The 18,222-nt window shown below is 38.1% G+C and overlaps 2 non-coding genes across 2 annotated transcripts; both read right to left on the reverse strand.

Annotated features, from left to right (window-relative positions):
- Nucleotides 1-213: 213 nt before the first annotated feature.
- LOC128282974 (small nucleolar RNA R71) lies at nucleotides 214-320 on the reverse strand. Its single transcript, XR_008273321.1, has one exon. It is a non-coding gene; the product is annotated as a small nucleolar RNA R71 (small nucleolar RNA).
- Nucleotides 321-13,307: 12,987 nt separating this feature from the next.
- LOC128282970 (small nucleolar RNA R71) lies at nucleotides 13,308-13,414 on the reverse strand. Its single transcript, XR_008273317.1, has one exon. It is a non-coding gene; the product is annotated as a small nucleolar RNA R71 (small nucleolar RNA).
- Between the last annotated feature and the right edge of the window lie 4,808 nt (nucleotides 13,415-18,222).

Raw genomic sequence — 18,222 nt, forward strand, 5'->3', positions numbered from 1 at the left:
CCAAACGCTCATTTGGTGAATTTTCTAGAGTTTTGTGAAACTTTTAAGATCAAAGACGTTTCTGATGATGCCATTCGCCTTCGATTGTTTCCCTTTTTGTTGAGGAATAAGGCTAAACAGTGGTTAAACTTGTTACCATGAGGGTCAATCACCACTTGGGAACAAATGACCGAAAATTTTTTACTTAAATACTTTCCACCGACTAAAACGGCTAAATTAAGGAATGATATTTCTTCTTTTGTGCAGATGGATTTAGAAACACTCTATGATGCATGTGAGAGATACAAGGATCTATTGAGAAGGTGCCCTCACCATGGGTTACCACTTTGGCTATAGGTTCAAACTTTTCACAACGGCCTAAATCCTTCGACTAGACAGATGATTGACACAGCTGCTGGTGGAACTATCAATAATAAGACACCTGAAGAGGCTTATGAATTTATAGAAGAGATGTCACTAAATAATTATCAGTGGCAAGTCATGAGGATAAAACCAACGAAAGCAGCTGGCGTCTTTAACGTCGATTCAGTCACTATGCTCTCTATTCAGGTAGAACTTTTGAATAGAAAAATTGATGGTTTACTTGGCTTTTCATAGGTTCACCCAGTAATGTAATGCGATGCAAGTGAAGGTGGAACGAGCAATTCAGGATACCCACCTTATGGCCACAACATGGAAAATGAGCAATTAAATTATAAGGGTAATAATCCTCGACCTCAAAATAACCCATACAGTAACACTTATAATGCAGGTTGGAGGAACTATCCCAACTTCTCATGGGGTGGCCAGGGAAATCAAAGGCCACAATATTCCGCAGGTTTTCAACAACCACCTTACCAGCAGGAAAAGAAGCCGAACCTTGAAGAGATGCTAAAGAAATTTATCTCGGTGTCAGAAACTCGTTTTTAGAATACCAAAACAGCACTTAAGAATCAACAAGCGTCGATCCAAGGGCTCAAAACTCAGATAGGCTAACTTGCCAAATTGATTTCTGAACGACTACAAGGTAGCTTGCCAAGTTGAATCTAACCCAAGGGAACAACTCAATGCGATTACCATTTGAGAAAAAGAAGGGTTAGTTGAACCTGAACCAAAATCGAGGCAAGGAATTGTGGTAAGTAAAGGTAAGGATGAGGTGGACCACAGTGAGTGGAAACCGGTAAGTAAAGAGTACAAAGCCCGTGTGCCATACCCCAATGCGACAAGGAAAGACCACACGGACGAACAATTTGGTAAATTCCTTAAACTATTAAAGAAATTACATATTAACTTACCGTTTATTGAAGCTCTTTCGCAGATGCCGAACGCAGTTAAATTCTTAAAAGAGCTTTTAGCAAACAAGCGGATGTTGGATGAGGCATCACATGTGGAGTTGAGCGCAGTTTGCTCATCCGTTCTACAGAATAAGCTACCCAACAAGTTGAAAGATCCAGGGAGTTTTACGATTCCTTGTTTACTTGGTAGTTTAAATGTTAAAAATTCTTTGGCTGATTTAGGGGCTAGTATTAATGTCATGCCCCATAAAATGGTTAAACAACCAGGTCTTGGGAAACCCAAACAAATTAGGATGAGCATTCAATTGGCAGATAAAACAATCAGATTTCCTAGGGGTATTATTGAAGATGTACTTGTTAAAATTGACAAATTTATATTCCCAATTGATTTTGTTGTTCTAGATATAGAAGAGGATAGTGACGTGCCTTTGATTTTAGGACGACCCTTTTTAGCAACTACTAGAACCATTATTGATGTTGGTACAGGTGAACTCACACTTCGTGTAGGGGACGAAACAATCACTCTTCAAGCTCGTAATTCGAGTAACACATTGACTATTGAAGGTGCTATAAATCATGCTACTAATACTGATCATGTGGTGCAACCTTCTTTGCAGGAAACACGTTTGAAGAGCATACATGAGCCATGTGCAAGTAACAACAAAGGACCCATCTATGAAGAATGTAGGCTACAGATCTAGAAACTAGATGAATGGCGAACACAGAAATTGAGAACATACGATAAATCGAAACCACGCCATGACGGACTCAATGTGTTACCAAATCAACTTAAGGTTGGAGACAAAGTACTATTAGCTGAAGCAGACCCTCAAGCTGAAGCATACAAGTCTAATGCGAATGAAGTCACACCCTTTACGGTAATGAATATTTTCCCGTATGGTACAGTCAAGGTAGCACATCCCAAAGTCGGCACTTTTAAGGTAAACAGTACTAGACTTAAACCTTATTTTGATATAATTGATAGCAGGAAAGAGGAGTTTCAACTCCTTGAACCACCATGACTATGTGAAATCGAGGTAAGTTGAGCTTAGACTATAAATAAGCGCTTCTTGGGAGGCAACCCGAGCACTAACAGTGTTGATTCTTTTAAATTTTAGTTTCTAACATCTAAATCATTAACTGAGTCTTTGAACATAGGTTTTTCTAATCCACACGGCCAGGCACACGGGCGTGCCTTAGGCCGTGCGCATACCATGGGAGGCGACACGGCGGTGTGAAAATAGAACAAAACTTTTCCCCAACACGGGATTCGATACTTTGCCACGGCCGTGCGACATGGCCCTGGCCAATTCTACCAAAACAACACGGGCGTGCGACACGCTCGTGTCTTTAAGCTGGGGTTAGAAATTGAGAAATTAACACGGGAGGCCGACACGCTCGTGCCCACCACCCGTGGTCGAGCCTGTTAAAATAACACGAGCGTGGGAGAAGCGAATGAAGCAGAACACGGCCATACGATACGGCCATGTGCACCAATACACCCAAAGAACACGAGCGTGGGCTGAATTTCAAACGCGCCCAAATTTGAAAATCACGAAACACACGAGCTGAAATAAGGGCACACGGGCGTGCCCCACAGCCGTGTGCCCTAATATCTATATAAGTACTCACTATTCATCACCCCTTCCCCAATACCCTAACCCTAACCGCAGCAATCTTCTTCCCCCACCGACCGGCCACCCCCTAACTCTCCTTTCTTCTTCCCTTTTCTTCCTCCCCATTCCCCATACCCCCTTTCCCCTTTCTTTTCTATTTTCTCCCCTCTTCTCACCCTTGCGTACCCTCATTCCAAACCACACGGCCTCATTGCCCACGTCCGTGGCTGACCCACATCCCCACCATTACACCGTCGCTCCTCCGGCCACCAATTCTCCACTAACGATTTCCTCTTCTTTTTCACTTCCTTTTGATACTTACTATCATGATTTTATTACTTACATGTTGCTGCTAATTACTTATCATAACATTCTCATTCTTAGGATCTATTTCATCCATTTCATGTTGAAATTTTGTCATGTTATTACTATGTCATTTGCCATAAAATTTCTGTCATCAAGTTAGATTGCTTTTGGTTGAGTCTTGTTAGTTTCACTAGTTTGGTTAGATTTGTTAGTTTAACTATATTCATGGTTAATTCTTGAATTTGTTAGAATACGTTATCTTCTTTTTTCTTCTTGCAGATACACCATGTCAAACCCACGAGGGAAAATGACTGCTGTCCCCGCCTCGAAGAAGCGAAAAGGACCAGCATCCTCATCGGGTCCTACTAACGAGGTGCGCCACCCTTTCCTACAGTTTCCCTTGGGACCCCAAGAGGAACTTTTTCAGATACTCCGGGCCCGACCCCTAGGTGTGGTCCGTTACATTGACTGGACCGCCTTAGAGCAGATTCAACTCACCGATGCAGTCCGAGCTCTCCTGATTACTAACCCATGGGGGCTTTTCTTTGAGATCGTCGAGCCGACATACCTCGAGCTCACACTAGAACTCTACTCGACCTTCCACCTCCAAGATGTTATGAGAGAGTTTGATGATCCCAAAACGGTCCAGTTCCATCTTGGTGGTTTAGCTCACCACTTGAGTGTGCCTAAGTTCGGAGTCGCATTAGGACTATACACAGAGGAGTTCATGGACGATGACGACTTCGACACCCTCTATCGCCACATCCACTACTCTCTTTGTAACACCCCAAACCCAACCCAGACGTTATGGCCGAATCTGACATGCCACATTGAAGTTAAAAATCCATGTTCCATTTTAGTGTTTTATAAACCGACTTTTGTTGAGCTAACCAAGTGAATGGAAGCTGGGCACCAGGTAGGAATCCGTAACAGAGGAGGTGAGCCATGAAGGCTACTTAAGTACCAAGCTCTTCGATTGGATCCAATCTTAGACATGCCCACAACCATTGCCACACATGGTTACAATGAGTTGAAATTTCTTTGATAAATCGATTAGCCGTGACGTCGTGTTATTTTGAAAACAAGTATTGTTTTAAAAACGCGTCCTAAGTCTAGCCCATTTGAATAAATAAAATAAACCCAGAAAAAATAAAGTTAAAATGGCCTTATTACAATCCAAAAATAAATAATAAATAAAGTAACCTAAAGAAACCAATCATTTATTTTAAAAGCCCAAAAGTGATCATCGTGGCCACTCTGAATCACCTCTGGCTCCAAGTCCCCATATCAAGGCCCACCTGCAAGGTTAAGGAAAGGGGTGAGTTTGGGAACTCAGTGTGCAACAAGCCCTTTTCAGAGCCCAAATCAATGTCTGCCTGCTGGGCCTAAGCCCAAATTCCATCTCAGAATATACTGGGCCGTAGCCTTTTCATATTTCATATTTCATAACACTGGGCCGAAGCCTTTTCATATTTCATATTACTGGGCAGGCGTTCATCAGAAGCGGTATGGCCCATAGACCCATTTCAATATCACATGTAATGTCAATGAAAGAATGCAAGTCCATTTGGGGAGACTACTCGACCCACCATCTGCTACTCTCCACCCGTACCAACCAAGCTCTCCATGTGGGGAATAACTCAACCCACCCAACCAAAACTCTCCACTGGCAGCATAGCTGCTTTATCATATAACTGGAGGCCTAGCCTCTTTTAATAATTGGGGCAAAAGCCCTTTTCGGTAAACTGGGGCATAAGCCCTTTTCGGTAAACTGGGGCATAAGCCCTTTTGTACTTCCTCCATCCATATAAAAACCCAACCCAATGCATTTATGAATACATCATGTGCATATCATACATATCATGTGCATACCGTACATATCATGTGCATATCATGCATATCATGTGCATATCATATCAATCATGTATATCAAAATCCCATGTATCAAATTTATAATTAAACCCTGGGGGTATAATGGTCATTTTTACCTAGGGGCAAAACAGTTCATATTATAAAGGTAATTTCATAATTTTACCAAATATTAGGGTTTTCCATGTTCATTAACAGTTACTAACAATTTATGTGTTTAAACAGCGATTCTGGCCCATTTTTAACGAAACCGAGTTATTGGGCCCAAAACCTCTAATGGGCCCTACATAGCCGATTTAGTCATCTAGACCCATTTAGCCTATATTCCATAATGGTATTACCAATTTTAACGCGCAATTTAATAGGGTTTCATTTCCTACCAAATTTACCCAAATGGGCCCGTAAGCCCATTGGGCCCGATTTTAGCCCCTCGAGGCCCAACTTACCGTGATGCCAAAAATCGTGCTCTTACCTTTTCCAACGTTCTCGATCATCAACTTAGAGAATCTAACTAACCAATGAGCGTTTTCTTGCTCACAAGTCCTCGAAATGCTAGAATTTTGGCATTTCGGCTTTTCAGCATTTATCAATTTAAGCTACGAAAGAAGGTTCGTTACACACCTGATTTGCGATATTCCTCGACGAGATCTCCTACACGATTTTTCCTATAATTAACCGCTTATAGATAAACTCATAATAATTAAACCAAATCGAGAACCATCCATTATCCACACTTACACATTCGACCACCATTCATAATGGCCTTAGAATCCATACCTTTGCCGAAATTGATGACTAGATCTAGTCACTCCGATGATCCAGGCTAATCCAAGTCGACATTATGCCTTGCTGTTCCTCCACTATACAAACCATAAAAAGATTAAAAGAAGAACCCAATCAGGCCTATACCCACATTCGGCCACTTCCCTAAACTATAGGGGTTTCGGCTTTTGCCAACAGTTACTATAGGAATCACTTAGAGTTTAGGCACTTACCACAGTCTCTCTTTTTGAATCCGTTTATGCCTAGAAGATAAGGGAATTGACCACCAAAAAGTGAAAAGGAAAAAAAAGGAGGGTTGCTGGTCAACAAAGAATCAGCACCACCTAGCTCCACAGGTTTCGGGTTTTGCAGTTTTTTTTGGCAAAAGTGGAAGTAAGGGAAAGAAACAATAAATGATTAGAGGGAAGTAGTAGCTGGTTTGGAAGAAGGAAAAGGAAGAAAAGATGAAAAGGAAGGGTGGTAGATTCGGCTAGGGAAGAAGAAAGAAGAAAAAGAAGACTAATCCTATGGTTTCAAAGAAGAAAACGGCATAACAAGTACCCAAGTGCCGAAAATCCCTAACTAAAACCCCTCTGTCGAAATCCCCTCTCTAATCCCCTCAAATCAGCTAACTCTATCCCCCTCTCAAATCCCTAAAATCTCTTCCCTTATCCCTCCTTAATCCATGCATTTGACTGTTTCAAACTCTCTCCCACAGAGTTTCATTCAACTACAACTTCTGCATGCTCAAAGCATAAAAATTAGCATCACATTTGCCATCACAGGGAATCGAACCCAGGTCTTCCCCCAACCACTTACATGCCACTTTTTAGCTCCCTAGTGACGTCACTTAGCCACTTTACTAGAGGCTCTTTTGTGATACATTTTACCCACAAATTTTAATAAGACCACCTATCCAAGGCCCCTAACTTCTTAAGTCCAAAATTCAAAAATTCTACCAGGTTTTGACCAACACATGGGCCTTCCATAAGCCCATTTACATACTCAAATTATGAATTTCACAACCAAATACCAAATTTTAAAAACTTTACCAAAATATCGAGAATCGCGAAAAACCAGAAAATCAGGATGTTACACTCCTTCAAATTGCTGGAAGGCCCTCGTTCCTGCTTCAGCCACTTATGATCCTAGCCGCTCCAAGGCATCAGCTCTCGTACCATTCGTGAGATACTTACACGCCATCCTAGCCCATACCCTGACAGAGTGAGAGAGCACCGACGTTGTCAACACTAACGATGCCTATTTTTTATGGAGCATGACTCATGGACACGTATTCGATCTTACTTATTTCATCGCCCTCGCCATTCGCCATCAGATAGAGTGGCATAAGAAGGGAGTCATTTCCATTGGCCCTTATGTGAGTCGCCTGGTGTGGTACTTCGGTCTCCTCAACACGGTGGCACAAGCATCCTCCCTCACCCTCATCAGTCAGATATCCCCATAAGGCATCTCGACTATGCTCCATATGAGGATGATCGAGCGACGACGTGGATTTGATCCTCCCCAGTACTGCCTAGTCCAGTCAGCCGAGTAGGAGGACTCATAGGACATTACTGATGATGTCTCTCCACCTCACGAGGATCCACCCTCTCAGCCACCACCTATTCATCGTCCAGTTCATGCGGCGGCTTCACTCTCTAACATCTCTGAGCGCCTCACTCGATTCGAGCAGCAATGTTTTCAACGATTTGATCACATTGATGCAACCTTACATCAGATTTGTTAGCACCTTCACATCTCATCGCCACCCCCACCTCGCAAACCATCTGGCGATGAAGATTTTTGAAGATTTTTATTTTCTATCTTTATGTTTTTACTTTTATCTTTTAAAACTACTTTTTATTCTATTTATCTTTAATTTTATTTTTACTTCATCCTTAGGTTTTATAGTTTATATTGACCAATTTATATTTTCGGCCATTTCTTTACGAGTAATCATGCTACTTTATATTTCCTAAAGAGTTAATGATTCTATCGCAGTTATAAAGAGCTCCAAAGCTCACTATTACTTAGGAATTTGCAACTCCACTGGAAAAGGTCCTCCACGACTGCCATGCCCTGCTTGACCACGACCATAGCTACCACTATTTATAATATTCTTTTGGCGCAGCAATTGTGGAACCCAACCTCTACCACCACCGGAGTATCCTCCTTCAATCTCATTCTTGCCTTGGCCGATTACTTTCCCTAACTCCAATTCAAGGATTCCATTTAACATTCAGAAAGTCTCACTTCTCTCCCTATCTTATGATCTTATATATATTTTTCAGTAAATCTATCTTTTTACATTAAGGACAATGCACATCTTAAGTGTGGCGGGGGGTTATTTATATCATTATCAGAAAAATCCCTGAATTTTGTCTTATTCTTACGTAACTCACTCATATCACTATTAGAATGAATTCTGATTAATTTATGATTTTTATTGATATTTATTGAATTAAAACATAGGCATTTATGCATTGATTGTTTAAACTTTAAAGAATTAAAGAATCAAGCATGATAAGTTGATCTTTTGAGAATTAAAAATTTTTAGGTTGTTTCCCCAAGTTTAGGTATTATCTTGAGTTGAAATTCACAGGTTTAACATCAAAAAGCCATAATTTTTGTGAGATATTTAGCCTTTAGAGCATATATTATTTCTTTCATGCTCACTTTTATTGTTGCTATGAGTGCGTCAATATTGATTTTTTATTCTAGAACATGCTTCGATTATGCATGTCAAGACCACACCATTTGATTTAATATGTCGAGATGATAAAGGCACTTAGGTTTAACCCACTTACTCCATAAAAGTCTACCCTCATAATTAACCCTTAGTGAACCCCCTTAAGCCTAACAAGCCATTCATGGATTTACCCTCAATATTAACCCTAACCCATTATTGTTGAAATCCCCTCATTTGATCCCTATTTTTGTCGAGATTTGATTTGAATAAATTGCTTAGCTATGTTTTGTTTTTGATAGTTAGCAAAGTTCTATGTTATTTGATTTGTTCTTAAAAGAAAATTAAAAAAAAATTTACATGCATACATATTAGTAGTAATTTTTAGTTTTTGAGCTTAAGTATTTAATTCCATATCCTATGAAGAAAAGCTCAATTCTAAGATCTTCTAATTAGGAACGTAATTTGTCAGTTTTAGTATTTTTTTCTAGTTAGGTAATTTTTCAATTCACTCTCGATTCTAACCTTTTCTTTCAGCTTGTGACCACACCCTCTGACCAAAGCCACGTTTCAACCCTCTAAAGACCTTTTGATTGATGTATCATCTCAATATATAATGGTGGAGATTTGATTTTCACGCAAGCCTATGGTAATAACTTTTCATATTGACTGTTGAGTGCTAAATTTCTTGTCCTTAAACACCTCGAGTGATTTGAGTGAATCTTTAGTGAGGATGTGAAACTCTATGATATTTTGAATCAAAGGTGATTACTTAGATGAGGGGAGACACCTATGTTTTCGTGATAAAATGCTCAACTTGGAATGTTTGAAACTTAGATGTTCTTCAAGTTGAATTTTCAATGTATGATTACTTTTGGATTATTTTGAGATACTATTGATGAGAATTATAAGTTGAGAAGAATTTATTTTGATTGTGAGTTGAGGATTTTGCTTGAGAACAAGCAAACGCTTCAGTGTGGGGGTATTTGATAAGTCGTAATTTATATATATTTTTATCCCATGCTTAGCATATTTTTGGATGAATTATCATCAGATTTGTAGAATTTGATGCTCCTAATCCTTTAATTTCATGTTTTATACGTAGGTGAGCATAGGAGAGTAAAAAGAGCGAGAAACGGGCCAAAAATGGAGAAAATGGGTCAACGTAGGAAATCAACACGGCCTGGACTTCCTCACACGGGTAGTTCACATGCCCGTGTCTATTTAACAGATTGCAACATGGCCTAAGCCACACCACAAGGCTGTGTCCATTTAGCAGACTCTAAACACGACCTAAGCCACCTCACACGAGCGTGTCACACGGGCATGTCCCTCTCAAGCCCAAGTCTAGTTCTATTCAGAAAAGGCCACTCTTGAGGGTTTGGAAGAATTCTAAAACCTATATAAACACCCTAGGAGGCAGATAGAAAGGACACACGGAGTAGGAGGCAAGGAATTACTCAAAGAAAGTCGATTGATCCATCTCAGAAGTCGGATTCTCCTTCAAGATTGAAGATCTCCCTTCAATTTCCTTCAAGGATTTTTGGGTTTTCTTTATGTTTTGTTATCATTATTCTTCTGAGATATTTTCTTTTACACATATGAACTAAATCCTCTAAATACCTAAGGGGGATGAAACCTAAGATGGATCTTGTTATTATTTTCTGAATTATATGATAAATACTTGATTTGTTCTTAATTATGTGTTCTTAATTCTTGCTTTAATATTCCAGGATATTGATTCAAGTGTTGATGTGCTTATGTAGAGCAGCAAAAGTCCCTGTCTAAGAGTAGATCTAGCATAATTAAGCGTAGTTGATTGCACCCCTAGACATAGGGTGACATAAATCTGCTGGATTAGGGTCAAACCTAATAAGGGAATCCATAGATCGAGTTAATATGACACTAGGGGTTTTAATTAGAAAGAGATTTCAATTAATCAACCCAGGGTTAGACGTTGTTAGTCTCAGAGAGATAATAATATAAATTAGGGATTTCTACGGATCAAGTAAAGTGAATAAATCGTCTAGTTTAGAGTCAAATAACAAGTGAAGTCTAGGTGGATTCTTCCTTGGGTATTGTCTAAATCAATCAGTTTTCCCAAAAGCATTTTCGCAATTTACGTCTTGTGCATTCTTAGTTTAGTTAATTAGTTTAGATAAAACAAATCATCTTATTTTTAGGCTAGATAATAAAAAGAAGGTTAATACTAGTACTTTTAGTTCCTGTGGGCTCGACATTCCGGTCTTGCTATAAACTATACTACTGTTCAATAGGTGCAATTTTCTTTATCGTGATAATAGTTAGTTTTCAAGTACGATCAATCATAAACATAAAACTTATCACGAGACATCACATCAATCATATACTATGACATAGTCTTTTTATACATAACACCCAAGCATGTTCATAACTATCCACTCTAATAGTTAGCAATTATCAAATATTTACATGCCATTGTTATCCAATTTAACCTATACATGCCATTATAACCGTAATTATTATACCTTTTTCACTGAAATGAACTGTTGGATAGTGTGAGTGATCTCCGCCAAGCTTCCAATCCAATGAGCATTCCGATTTACTATAAGACAGGGAAAAATAAAATGGAGTAAGCATATAATGCTTAGTAAGTCCGTATAACTTAGTAATAAACTTACCACCCATTCATCATCAAAATAAATACATAGGGTATAATAAAACCATTTAATCTCACAAGCCGTATCACACATTTTCATCACCCTTGTTAGTCTCATGTTTCATATTGATAAACCATAATATATACATATTTTTACCCTATGCTTGGCATATTTTTGGATGATTTATCATAAGGTTTAGTGGATTTGATACTCCTAATCCTTTAATTTCATGTTTTATATACAGATGAGCATAGAAAAGCGAAAAGTGCAAGAAAAAGGCCGAAAACGGACAAAATAGGTTTATTTCAGTGTTGCACATGGCCCAAACACTTCCACACAGGTAATCCACACACGGGCAGACCACACGCCCGTGCATCATGGCTGTGTCACCTTAAAACCATATCAAAATTGCACACGGCCTGAGCACCATCACACGGGCGTAACACGCGACCGAGTCCCTGTCGAAACCTATTTTAATTCTATTCGGAAAAGACTAATTTTGGGCATTCCAAATTCTATTTAAACACACTAAGAGAGAATTTAAAAGAGACAGAGAGTAGAAGGCAGGAAATACTCGAAGACAGCCATTGGAATCAGCTCGGAAGCAGGAATTACTTCAAGACTGAATATCTCCATTCAATTTCTACCGAAGTTTTTGGGTTTTATATGTTTTTTTATTTTCCCAATTTTGAGATGTTTTTCCCTATCGTTATGAACTAAACTTCCTAAATACCTAAGGGAGATGAAACCTAAGATAGATCTTATTATTATTTGAATTATATGATAAATACTTTTCTTATTCTTAATTATGAGTTTTAATCCTTGCTTTAATATTCCAGGGTATTAATTCAGATTTTGATGTGCTTATTCAGTGGAGCAAAAGTCCCTATTTAAGAGTAAATCTTCCATAATTAAGCAGATTTGCATGCAATCTTAGAGATAGGACGACATAAATCTACAGGATTAGAGTCAAATCTAATAAGGGAATCCATAGATCGAGTTAATGCGACAATAGTGGTTTTAATTAGAAAGAGATTTCAATTAATCAACCTAGAGTCAGTTGTTTTTAGTCTCGAGAGAGATATTAACATAAGCTAGGGATTTCTACGGATTAAGTCAAGGGAATAAATTGTCTAATTCAGAAGTGACAAGTGAAGTCTAGGTGGATTCTTCCTTGGGTATTGTATTCTCCATCGGTTTTCCAAAAAGTATTTTCCAACTTTAATCGCTGTCGTGTTCTTAGTTAATTAGATAGTTAATCTTAGTCTAAAAACATCTTTTTAATTCTTAGGCTAGATAATAAAAAGATAGTAATTACTAGTACTTTTAGTCCTTGTGGATACGATATTTCCGATCTCAGCATAACTATACTACTATTCGATAGGTGCACTAGCCTTAGTCGAATTTTCAATTAGTTTAGCGACCATCAAGTTTTTTGCGCCGTTGCCGGGGACTAAGATATTAGAAGCGCTTGAATTTTATTACTTTAGCCATTTTTTTATTTTTATTAAAATTTAATTTTTTTTTATTTTATTACTATTTTTTCTTTAATTTGCTTCTAGCAGGTTTTTATAGTTTATGACTAGAAGAGACCCATCAGGACCTCTGCTTTTTGACAGCGAAATTGAAAGCACAGCTCGTAGAAATCGTAGAGAGATAAGGCAAAGTCTACAGTATATAGAGGAACAGCACGAGGACAACACCAATAATACTGAGGAGATGGCTGAAAATTGAAATAATCTGCTGCCTCCTATGGTTGCCGCAAATCCAATAAATCAGAATCCCACTCCTCATACTATGTATGATTATGCTAAACCTACTTTAACAGGAACTAAATCAAGTATAGTTAGACCTGCTGTTGCTGCAAATAATTTTGAATTGAAACCTAACACAATACAAATGATACAACAGTTTGTTTAGTTTGATGGTTTGCAGGCGATGATCTAAACACTTATTTAAAGAATTTTCTGGAATTTTGATACACCTTTAAGATCAATGGCATTTCTGACGATGCCATTCGTTTTCGGTTATTTCCTTTTTCATTATGAAATAAGGCTAAACAGTGGTTGAACTGATTACCACAAGGGTCAATCACTACTTGGGAACAAATGACCAAAATTTTTTGCTTAAACATTTTTCGCCAGCTAAAATGGAAAAGTTGAGGAATGATGTCTCTTTTTTTGTGCAGATGGATTTAAAAACACTTTATGATGCATGGGAGAGATACAAGGATTTATTGAGAAGGTGCCCTCACCATGGGTTACCTCTTTGGCTATAGGTTCAAACTTTCCACAACGGTCTGAATCCATCAACTAGACAAATGATCGACGCAGCTACTGGTGGAACTATCAATAATAAGACACCTGAAGAGGCTTATGAGTTCATAGAAGAGATGTCACTAAACAATTATCAATGGCAAGTCATGAGGACAAAGCCAACAAAAGCAACCGGTATTTTTGACGTCGACTCGGTTACTATGCTTTCAAATCAGGTAGAACTTTAAATAGAAAGATAAAATGGTTTATTTGGTTCTACGAAGGTACATCCAATAATGCAGTGCGATGCAAGTGGAGGTGGAACGAGCAATTCAGAATACCCACCCTACGGTCCCAACATGGAGAACAAGCAAATAAATTATATGGGTAATACTCTTAGACCTCAAAATAATCCTTACAGGAACACTTACAATGCAGGTTGGAAGAACCACCCAAATTTCTCATGGGGAGGCCAAGGGAATCAGAGACCACCACCCCTTCCAGGCTTCTAACAACAACTTTACCACCAAGAGAAAAAGCTGAACCTTGAAGAGATGATGATGAAGTTTATTTCAGTGGCAGAAACCCATTTTCAAAACACTGAAACTGCATTTAAAAATCAACAAGCATCAATTAAAGGGCTCGAGAATCAAATAGGATAGCTGGCTAAGATGATTTTGGAAAGACCACGAGGGAGTTTGCCTAGCAACACCAAACCCAATCCAAAAGAGCGCGTGAAAGCAGTTACCCTAAGGAGTGGGAAAGTGTTAGCTGGATCTGAAAAGAAGCTGCCATAAGAAGCTGCCATAAGAAAGAAGATGAGGAGGTAAAACCTTAAATAAGTGAAAAACTAGTGCTGAGGGAATATAAACCACCAATCCCGTATCCAGCAAAGTTGTAGAAAGACAACATGGATGCCTAATTTGGTAAATTTCTTGAACTTTTTAAATAGTTGCATATTAACTTACCTTTTGTTGAAGCTATCTCGCAGATGGCTACATATGCAAAATTTTTTAAGGAGCTTCTTACAAATAAAAAGAAGTTTGAAGAGTTTTCTACAATAGAACTCAACGAGGAGTACTCGGTCATACTTCAAAATAAACTGCCAACCAAACTGAAAGATCTAGGAAGTTTTACTATTCCCTGGTTAATTGGTAGTTTAAATGTTGAGAAGGCAATAGCTGATTTAGGCGCTAGCATTAATTTGAGGCCTTATAAAATGTTCAAGCAACTTGGCCTTGGGGAACCAAAACCTACTAGGATGAGTATTCAACTAGTTGATAGATCTGTTAAAAATCCTAGGGTAATTATAAAAGATGTACTCGTAAAAGTAGATAAATTCATATTCCCTGTTGATTTTGTTGTGCTTGACATGGATGAGGATGTTGAGGTGCCTTTAATTTTAGGTCCATTTTTAACCACTGCTAGGGCTGTTATTGATGTGGGTGATGGTAAACTTGTGCTTAGGGTGGTGATGAAGAGATTATTTTTAAAATTTATGATGCCATGAGATTTTCTAGAGAACAATATGACTTTTTCTATTTTATTGATTCTAATGATCATGTTATTCAAGATTCTTTACAGGAAATCGTTCATAAGGACACGTTGGAACTGTGTCTTACCCAAGGAGAGGAGGTAAATGACGATGATTTTGTGTTAGGTAAGACAAAAGCTGAATTAAATTCTAATGAGTCTTCACTGAGACAGAAAAATTATGAGGGTATTGAGGTAAACAATGAATAAAATTAAAACCCTCTGTTAAAGAACCTCCTAAATTGGAATTGAAGCAACTACCAAATCACATAGAATATGCGTTCCTTGGAAATAATTCCACATTACCAGTGATTATTGCTTCAGATTTACAGCCAACCGAAAAAGATGAGTTACTTCAAGTATTGAAAGAGCATAAAAAGGCTATAGCTTGGAAGATTTCTGACATAAGAGGGATCAATCCTTCTTTTTGCACACATAAACTTTTAATGGAAGATGAATATAAACCTTGTGTGCAAGTTAAAAGATGACTGAATCCTAACATGAAAGAAGTCCTAAAAGATGAGGTAATTAAACTCCTAGATGCTGGAATTATTTATCCTATTTCTGACAGTCCTTGGGTGAGTCCTGTGCAGGTTGTTCCTAAGAAAGAAGGTATGACTGTTGTGGCTAATGAGAAGAATAAATTGATCCCAACACAAACAGTCACGGGATGGAGAGTTTGCATTAACTATAGGAAATTGAACGATGCCACAAGAAAATATCACTTTCATTTACCATTCGTTGATCAGATGTTGGAAAGATTATTTGGGCATATGTATTATTGCTTCCTAGATGGACTCTCTGGTTACTTCCAAATCCCAATAGCTCCTGAGGACCAAGAGAAAAAAACATTTACATGTCTATACGGTTCATTTGCTTATCGATTAATGCCTTTTGGATTATGTAATGCCCCTGCTACTTTTCAGTGATACATGTTGGTCATTTTTTATGAACTCGTAGAAGACATTATGGAGGTATTTATGGATGACTTCTTGGTATTCGGTAACTCTTTCCATCTTTGCCTTAAAATTTTAAAATGAGTTCTAATGAGATAGATGAAACGAACCTTGTACTGAATTGGGAAAAATGTCACTTCATGGTCCACGAAAGGATTGTGTTAGGCCACAAAATTTCTAGCAAGGGAATTGAGGTTGACAAAGTGAAAGTCGAAACTATTGAGAAATTACCTCCCCCTAGTTCAGTTAAGGCTATTCGAAGCTTTTTAGGTCATGCTAGATTTTATAGAAGATTTATTAAAGATTTTTCTAAAATAGCTAAGCCTTTAACGAATTTATTAGAAAAAGATGTGCCTTTTAACTTCAATCAAGAATGTCTAGAAGTATTTAATACTCTTAAGGATAAATTAATTAATGCTTCAATTGTAGTTTCACCTATTGGAATTTACCTTTTCAACTAATGTGTGATGCGAGTGATTTTGTAGTAGGTGCGGTTCTTGGACAGCGAAGAGACAAGCATTTTCAACCAATCTATTATGCTAGCAAGACATTGACAGCTGCACAAGAAAACTATAGGATGATTGAGAAAGAATTATTGGCTGTGGTTTTTGCATTTGATAAATTTAGACTATATTTAATACTATCTAAAGTTGTCGTATACACTAACCATTCAGCTCTTCGATATCTCCTTTCTAAATCAGATGCAAAACCTCGACTAATAAGATGGATATTATTGTTAGAGGAATTCGATTTAGAAATTCAAGATAAGAAGGGAGTAGAAAATCTTACAGCAGATCATCTATCTAGATCAGAAAACCCACATCTTAAGGAGTTTGATGAACATGAGATAAATGACTCGTTCCCTGAAGAACAACTCTTTGCTATATCTGACTCTGAGGAACCTTGGTTTGCAGACATTGCAAATTATTTAGCTGCTAACGTTACACCAAAAGGGCTAACACATCAACAAAAGAAACAATTCTTTACTGATGTGAAAAACTATTTCTGGAAAGATCCTTTTCTTTTCCGTATATGTGCAGATCAAGTCATTAAAAGATGTGTTACAAAGTCAGAAGCAATTAAAATCTTGGAACATTGCCACTCAGGGCCGACTGGAGGACATTACAATGGGACTAGGGCTGCACATAAATGCTCAAATCAGGTTTTTATTGGCCCACACTATTCAAAGACACCAATAGGTATGTCACTTGTTGTGATAAATGCCAAGAAACAGGTAATATCTCTAAACATGATGAAATGCCTCAAACGTAGATACTTTCATGTGAAATATTTGATGTATGGGGTATTGATTTTATGGGTCCGTTCCCTGGCTCATTTGGGAATAAATACATCTTAGTAGCCGTTGATTATATGTCTAAATGGTGGAAGCCCAAGCTTTACCTACTAATGATGCTAGAGTGGAGGTGAGGTTCCTTAAGAAACTTTTCTCTCGGTTTGGAACACCTAGAGAAATTATCAGTGATAGGGGTACTCATTTTTGTAATGCTCAATTTGATAAAACCCTAAGAAATATGGAATTTACCAAAGAATAGCTACCTCTCACCATCCTCAAACTAGTGGACAAGTCAAAGTCGCAAACCGAGAGCTTAAACGTATCCTAGAAAATCCTGTAGAGTCAAATAGGAAGGGTTGGGCAATGAAAGTAGATGATGCTTTATGGGCCTATAGAACTGCTTTTAAAACCCCAATAGGAACATCTCCTTAAAAACTTGTTTATGAGAAAAGTTTTCATTTACCATTTGAGCTAGAACATAAAGCATTTTGGGCTATAAAATTCCTAAAATTTGATCCCAAACTTGAAGGTGAGAAGAGACTGATGCAGCTGAATGAGTTAGATGAATGCCGAGCTAATGCGTATGAGAACTCACGATTATACAAGGAAGCAATGAAGTGCTGCCATGATGCTCGTTTAAAGTAACACAAGCAATTTGAAATTGGAGAGCTTGTCCTGCTATACAACTCAAGGCTCAAATTGTTCCCTAGGAAGCTTAAATCACGATGGTCAGGTCCTTTCATAGTCCAAATCGTTTTTCCATACGACATAGTAGAGGTAAGTCATCCAACCCAAGGCACTTTCAAGGTAAATGAACATCATCTTAAACTTTATAATAGTGAGGATTTTAAAGATAATTGAGAGGAGCTACGGCTCCGCGAATCTGCCTAAATATGCCTACAAGTTACAGTCGAGCTTAGAGTTTAAATAAGCGCTCCTCGAGAGGCAACCCGAGCACTAACCCCACTAAACAACTTTATTTTTCTTTCATTTTTCATAATTTAACTGTAGGTATTTTTGGCACACACGGCC

The sequence above is a fragment of the Gossypium arboreum genome, chromosome 10 (assembly GCF_025698485.1).
Source record: "Gossypium arboreum isolate Shixiya-1 chromosome 10, ASM2569848v2, whole genome shotgun sequence".
In the NCBI taxonomy this organism is placed as follows: domain Eukaryota; kingdom Viridiplantae; phylum Streptophyta; class Magnoliopsida; order Malvales; family Malvaceae; genus Gossypium; species Gossypium arboreum.